We start from the raw sequence: 7060 nt of genomic DNA, 5'->3' as shown, positions 1-7060 counted from the left end.
CAAAGTCTACTTTGTGGGAATGTACCTAAACATCAGACAACCACTTTTAATGTAATTGTTATACAAGTAATGCCAGCATCAGAGTTCTTACTTGAAATGGAAAAACCCATGGAACCATCATCCTGGAGTTAATGGAAAATAGCCATTTAGCACAGCATCTAAGTTAAATTACCGGGCACAGCTCACTACAGAGCCCAGCAGAAGGGTTATTAAACTAATTAAAGGGGCTGCAGATTCCCTCAGCTGCATCATATTAAAATAACAATCAGACTGATAATAATAATAATAAGCACAGAACACCAGAGGATGAAACGATGGAGAAAAAAGGAAGCCGTAGGGAAGCAGGCACCGAAGCTACTTTAAAAGCAGTAATTGTGTTGAATTGGCAAACCAGGCTTGGAAGTTCCCGAGGTTTGATTGGCTGTTGTCCTGGCGACGGGGGAAGGGTGGGAAGCGTCGGGGCGGAGCCGAGTTCTGATTATAAACTACTTGAGAGGAACACTTTTTTTAAGTTCGAACATTTACATTAAGTGTGAACAATATCGTCACTATAGCGGAGGGCAAGATAGTGACCCGCGTCGTCTATTAGCTACAGATTTCAAGGATGATTCGTTCATTTCTATAGATATTTTGTACCCACACGTATATTCTGTGCAGATATAGCAAGAGGGAGGGAGAGGGAGTGAGAGGAGAGTGGGAGAGAAAGAGAGAGAGAGAGAGAGAGACTCTCACACTCACGGAGAGAAGGGCTGGCTGCAGAGAACGAAGTGAGAGCAGCACTGAGGGACACGCAAACACACTGCTGAGCTGCTGCCTCCGCTCTGGTAAGTGCACCAAAACTGCTCTTGTTTCGCTATACGATTGCTTATTCCAACAATATGGTAAAATCAGAAACATCTTAGCAGCCACCAGTCCTTAAAAAAATCAGCTGCGTCTCTTGGTGTTGTGCGAGACAGCCGATCTTACTTCAAGGTAAGAGTCACTGTATGACATCTGGACTGCTGCCTGATTGTCAGTGGATCTTTAACACATGTCAGTGGAGTGGAAAGTTGGGGCTTCAGGGGTATTGCCACGTGACATTCGAGATGTGGCATCAAATAGTTGACAGTACAGTAGGTGTCATTAACAGAGCTAAAAAATCTGCTGGGAGAAATCTAGATGGAAGTGGTACGATTAGGGTGTTATGAATGCAGGTTCAAGTGACTTAGTTTGAAAAAGCCTGCAGAACAGCTTTGACAGGTCAACAGGGCATGAGTGGAGTGTGTGTGAAGCAGGGATTTGGAAAGCCCACCAATTAGTGACCTGACGAGTTTTACAGAATCATGGGTTTCATGGATCAATGATTAGACTGATGTAATATAGTGTGGGAGATTGAGCCTTGGCAGCTCTGTGGGGAGTGATATGATGTGTGATGCAGGAATCTGGGACTAAGTGGCTCAGTGAAAAGAGTCCTACAACTTGAATGTGGGAAATGGGTGTCATATAAGCCAAGCAGTGAGAGACTTGATTTGCTGTTTCAAATGTAGATGTCAAGTGGTACTGTGATGAGAGTCGGACAGGATGATGTGGGAGATGGAAGGCTTGGAGTCTCTTAGGGGAGAGACTTAATAGGTGGTACTAATATATAGAGGTATACGGCTAACTGAGGACACTCGTACAACATGGCAAAAGCAATGAGCATTTCAGAGGCCAAACTTTGACTAATATAAAATAATGTGGAAAATCTTGACTTTGGTGGTTCAAAGCAGTGTGGGAAGTGGGAGTCTGTTCAGCTTACTGTGGAGGTTTTAGTGCTTTTCTGGGTCAGTGATCAAACTGAAACAGCATGGTGTAGGGCATGGTGTGGTTCAATGATTTACTGTACAGTTCAGACTTGAAATGTGACAGTATGGGAATATGATTGATGCAATATGGATTAGGAGAACAGAATGAAGATTAAGCAGAGAGTGCTTAGAATACTTAAAGAACCAAATGTGTGGGTTTTAATAGGAGAAAATGAGGTGGGAGAAAATTGAGCTGTTGTAATTGGAGATTCAACAGTGAAGATAACAGGTAGTAAGGATAAATAGAATAAGTGTAAAAGATTCTTGTTACTTAACGTCATTGGGTCCCTATGAAGTAAATTAGTGGAACCCATATGTGGAAAGTTCTGGGCATGTGGAGTCTACTCCAATGGCATCTTTCTGAAGGGTTAAGTTGAGAAAAAGTAATTTACTTCTCTTGTTGTTGCTGATTATCATATGCAATGAAAATCCTTGCTTTGGTCATGGCTTGAACTGCATTCTGAATACTCTGGCGACAATTCTGCAGATGGGAGCATATGTTTAATTATTGGATATCACCAACCTCAGATGAATGGATTATTACCATGTTAGTTGTAATTTAGATACTTTATTTTTAAGTGTTGTGCCACCCAGTGGTACACTGCTGTAACTATGCTTTTCTAGCCTTACTGTCTGTTTCAATTACAGAACACACATATAGACTAGGATCTCATCCAGAGGTTGCAACTGCCAAGTATCTGATCCCAGTGGGATAGCCTCTGCCCTCTGTTACCCTGAACAGGATTAAGTGAGTTTAAAAATTAATGGCTAAATGAGTGAATGAAGAACTCAAATAATTTGTCAAATTCTCTAGATCATTCTCCCTGGAATTCCGTAGAATTGGCTCCTTCAGAATAATTTGTTTGACCAGGTAATTATTTGGAGCAATTGTATTTAATATGAAACTTCCACCCCAGATAAAGCAAGGTGGGCGGATCCTAAAAATTATAAGAAAGATTCACAAATCACGTTATCTCAGTTTCTCTCATTTTTATATAAAGGAAAATAGAGAAATAATGGAGATTAGGTTGGCAACCTGCAACAACCAGGAGTTGTAATGGTTCCATTTTTTTATACGGTGTCCTAAAATTAAAAAGAGGCTTATGAAGCATAACCCATATAAATGCAAATGCTGTTGCAAATCTCTGTATGCATTTGAAGTTCTATACTTTCTCAAAGTTGTTCAAAGCTCATCTTGCACTATGCAAGTACTCTGCCCTTCTCCATTTTACTACTGCTTCAATACCATCTTAGCGGATAACACTGCTGGTATAAACAGAGATGTGAACTGAAAGTGATGGCACATCGATATGTCCAGTGGTAGCTGGCATCAACATTTCTGTGCTTTTATCATCCTTTATTTTGGAACTGTCCAAAGTAACAAAAACAAAGCAAATTTTATGAAATGCCTGATCTAACTGTAGGTATATATGTCATTGCACAATCTGTTCACTGTTTCACCTCCATCAGTCAGCATGTTTTACCAGAATCCATGATTATGCTTTGAATATTTTGGATGCATAACTTGGAATTTTTTTAGGTTTATAAGGTCATCTTTATCATGTGTGAAGAGAAACTTTTACTTTCATGTGTTAATTGATGCAACACACCACCACTATCTGGGTGCCATTATTAGTCCGTATGACTGCCTTACCACAAATCCTCTGTCTTCCATACCTAAATAATTGTAGTAAACCTTTTATGGCTTTGCTCAAACAACTGGACTTCAATTTGTTTCATACATGCCCTCAATTTGCAATGTAATGCTTAAGTCTGCTTGTATGGGCTATAGTGTGCAGAAGATATATAATAATTTTTTTTTCTTAACCTGTTTTTTCCATGTCAGTTTTGCAGGAGGGCTGGAGCCTATCCTAGGAGGATAAGGCTTAGGGTTGGAAGTAAACCTGTATAGGAAGCCAGTTCATCATAAGTCCCAGTCATGTTCACACTGGAACAGGGCCACTTTAGAGTCAACAAACCTACTAACCCACACATCTTTGGGGATGTAGAAGAAAAACCGTTTCTTAATTGTGACATCCTAATAATGACTATTATTTCAGAAGTTAACATTTTGTCAACATCAGTCTCAGACCACGAGAGTTTGAATTAATAGTGGGCTTTGTACAACAAAGAGTGATTCTGAAGATCTAAAACTAGCAGTTTGTCTTTTGCTGGGTGGCTAGATTGCTATGAGAAAAGAAGTGGAATACTGACTATACGCAGGTTAGTTATGCACATTTGTATATACATTTATATGTGTGTGTGTGTGTGTGTCGGAGTAAACTCAAACCTGAGTATATAATATTATATACTAGCTGTGTAAGCCCGTGCTGTAAAAAGTCCGGGGTTTTAGAAACTGTTGAAATAGTTAGAAAAAAATAGAAATGAAGAGATGTTAGGTAATTGAAATGAACTAATCTGGGTGTCTCTCTCCTAGGAGGATTCGTTTAGCCAACGTGCTCGCATCGCTTGTGCATTAGTGGCGGGAGGAAAAGTAAAAGGGATACTGTTTTGTCGATGTTAGCGGCTAAGTGACTTTGTCTTTCTTCTGAGGTTTCATTGTGCTGACGTGCTGGCCCTGCTTTTGTTATTAGCGGCTAAGCGAGTTTTCTGTTTCCTCTCCGGTGGAGCCCTTACCCCGACTCCACCTCTCTTTTCCGGGCTGGACAGACACACACCCTTCCACACGTTGATGGTTATATATAAGAGATAGAGAGAGAGAGAGAGAGAGGTGGGGGTGGGGGGGCATGTGAAGTATTGGGTTATAAACCAGACAAGCTCCTATTTAATGAAACTCAAAAAGGAAGTAAATTAAAATACAATGATGGCCTTGGCTAAAGTTCAAATGTATTATAAGGTAGCTACTAAGCTGAGCTCCATCTCTCTGGAGTTCTGGTTTCAAAGTGTACAGTCTTTACCAGCTGTATGGTAATGTATATGTAGGGGATCCTTCTGGAAGGGGAGGGATGTGCAGGTCTGTAGGGGAAGTGGTTATATCCCTGGAGTTGCCCATAAGTGAAATGGGAGAAGCAGTTAGAAACAGTGTGCCTTTTTGAACTGGAGTGGAACTGCTTACCCTATAAGAGCCTTCGACATGTGACAGTATATATTTTTATTTTTAAAGATCTTCAGAAAGGTATTTACCATCACCATGTACTGGAAGGTTATACTGTATGTTAGGTATTGACTAACATTTCCATAAAGTTTGACCCCTTCAGAACAATAGAATCATTTTGATGAGAACCGGTCATTCAGTCCAACAAAGCTCATCAATCCTATTTACTCAGTTTTACAAAAATGACATCAAATTTACTTTTGAAGGTTGCTAAAATTTTACTATCCACCACACCACTTGGAAACTTATTTAAATTCTTTTCTTGAGAGTTTTAAATATGGTTCTGGATTCATAATTCTAGAAGAGACTTGTAAGCACTAGAAGACCCATCAGGTGTTCCAAATCGTATATTTGAGCTATTTTTTAATACTCTAAATATACCCGTTGTAAGAATCGAGCATTGATTCTTATATTTTGAGTCTCCATGTGACTGCAAGTTTTTATTCCAACTAATTTTACAATCAGTGAGTCATTTTAACACTAAGTAATTTATTTAGATGGCCTTTTTTTCTTTCTTGTTATTTTTTGCATTCAGAAATGTATGTGTGTGTGTGTGTGTGTGTGTATATATATATATATATATATATATATATATATATATATATATAAAATATTTGTGTGTGTGTATATAAATGCTTAAATCTCTTTACTTATTTTCCTATTCACATTTTTACAGTGTATTTTGCTTCCTTAATTGTATCCAATTTAATAACAACCAAAATTAAGATGAGCAAAAATCTGGTCAGACAACACAGAATGCTGAAAGGCTGCAACTACATCACTGTCAGACCCACTAATATGCTTATTAGTGGATGACAAATTTAAAGAACCAAAACACTTGGAAAAGCAGAATGAAAATTGGGATTTTGATGACAACCATCAAAAACAACTTAAAAGTGTATCCCCATTTGTAATATCATATGTGGTCCTAGAAACTATTGAAATCTCCATAAAAAAAACTGAAATGAACGAGATGTCAGGTAATTGAAAGGAACTACTCTAGGTGCCTCTCTCCTAGGAGGTTTCATTTAGCCAGCGTGCTCGTATCACTTGTGCATTAGCGGCAGGAGGAAAAGTAAAAGGGATACCGTTTTGCCGATGTTAGAGGCTAAGCGACTGTCTTTCTTTAGAGGTTTCGTTTTGCTGATGTATTCGCCAGGCTTGTTATTAGTGGCTAAGCAAATTTACTTTTTCCTCGGAGATGGAGCCCTTACCCCGACTCCATCTCTCACTTACGGGCCGGACAAACACACACACTTCCACGTGTAGATGTTTATATAGAAGATAATGCTTGGTACATTCTGATAAAAATTCCCAAGCTTAGTTTTGTAACTTATATATTGACCCTGAAACAGCTTTGTATATTAGGCTTGGGAATAAAAAACAGAATTTGGTAAAAAAAAAACAAATCTTCAGCCACATTGGGTCTCCAGGACTGAGTTTAGGTAGCACTGCTCCAGATGCTTGAGGAGTGTTTCTGAAATACTAGTGCTCCTCCACCAAAACATGTATGGGATTTGTTAATCTTTCACCCATTTAAGATTGGTCACTAGTAGCTGAGCAAAACAAACACAATTTCCTTTTCCAATTTCCTAAACATAATCGGCTTGCCTGAATTTGTATTACCTTCATTTTTGGCAGCCAAGCTATGCAGGTTGCTCTGCAAATTTTTTTTTTTTTTTTTTTTTTTAAATAAAAAGTAGGGTGACATTAGAGCTGAACTAACAAATCTTAACTGCTGTGTTCCTGTCTTCTAGTAACAGTATTCTTTTATTTGATGTCTCTGTTGGCCTTAAAAAAACTGCCAAATATGTGTTAAAGTTGCTGTTGTAAGAGGAATGAGGCTCTGCTTAAGTGTCGATTGATTGGGATGTTTTGTAGATGCAAGATCTTCATAGTGAATCAATGAAATATTAATAACCTTGTCTTTTATATTTCTTGTACACAAATGACCTTTGCTTTGCACTGTCTCATTCAGAGCTACTCTGAGTTTATCTGGTGAACAAAGCACAAAATTATATAAAAAAAGAAACTCCCCTCGGGGAAATATAAGTGAAGTAGCTTGAGGTTCTACCTTAGACAGGTACACTGCATGTCTATACTGTAGTGGAGCTGTCAAAAA

The 7060-nt window shown here is 38.7% G+C and overlaps 1 protein-coding gene across 3 annotated transcripts in view; it reads left to right on the top strand.

Moving 5' to 3' along the window:
- The first annotated feature begins 501 nt into the window (after positions 1 to 501).
- Positions 502 to 7060, top strand: part of cdk18 (cyclin dependent kinase 18) — a 328641-nt gene continuing 322082 nt past the window's right edge. Inside the window, exon 1 of one of the 3 annotated variants that reach the window (XM_028797139.2) lies at positions 502 to 824. The gene's annotated coding sequence lies outside the window, so the exon portion shown is untranslated. Of the gene's footprint in view, positions 825 to 904; positions 973 to 2486; positions 2572 to 7060 lie in introns of those variants that run through there. The other 2 variants (XM_051924616.1, XM_051924615.1) reach the window with 2 other exon arrangements.

Source organism: Erpetoichthys calabaricus, chromosome 3 (assembly GCF_900747795.2).
Source record: "Erpetoichthys calabaricus chromosome 3, fErpCal1.3, whole genome shotgun sequence".
NCBI lineage: Eukaryota > Metazoa > Chordata > Cladistia > Polypteriformes > Polypteridae > Erpetoichthys > Erpetoichthys calabaricus.
This window is presented reverse-complemented; position numbering and strand designations above follow the sequence as displayed.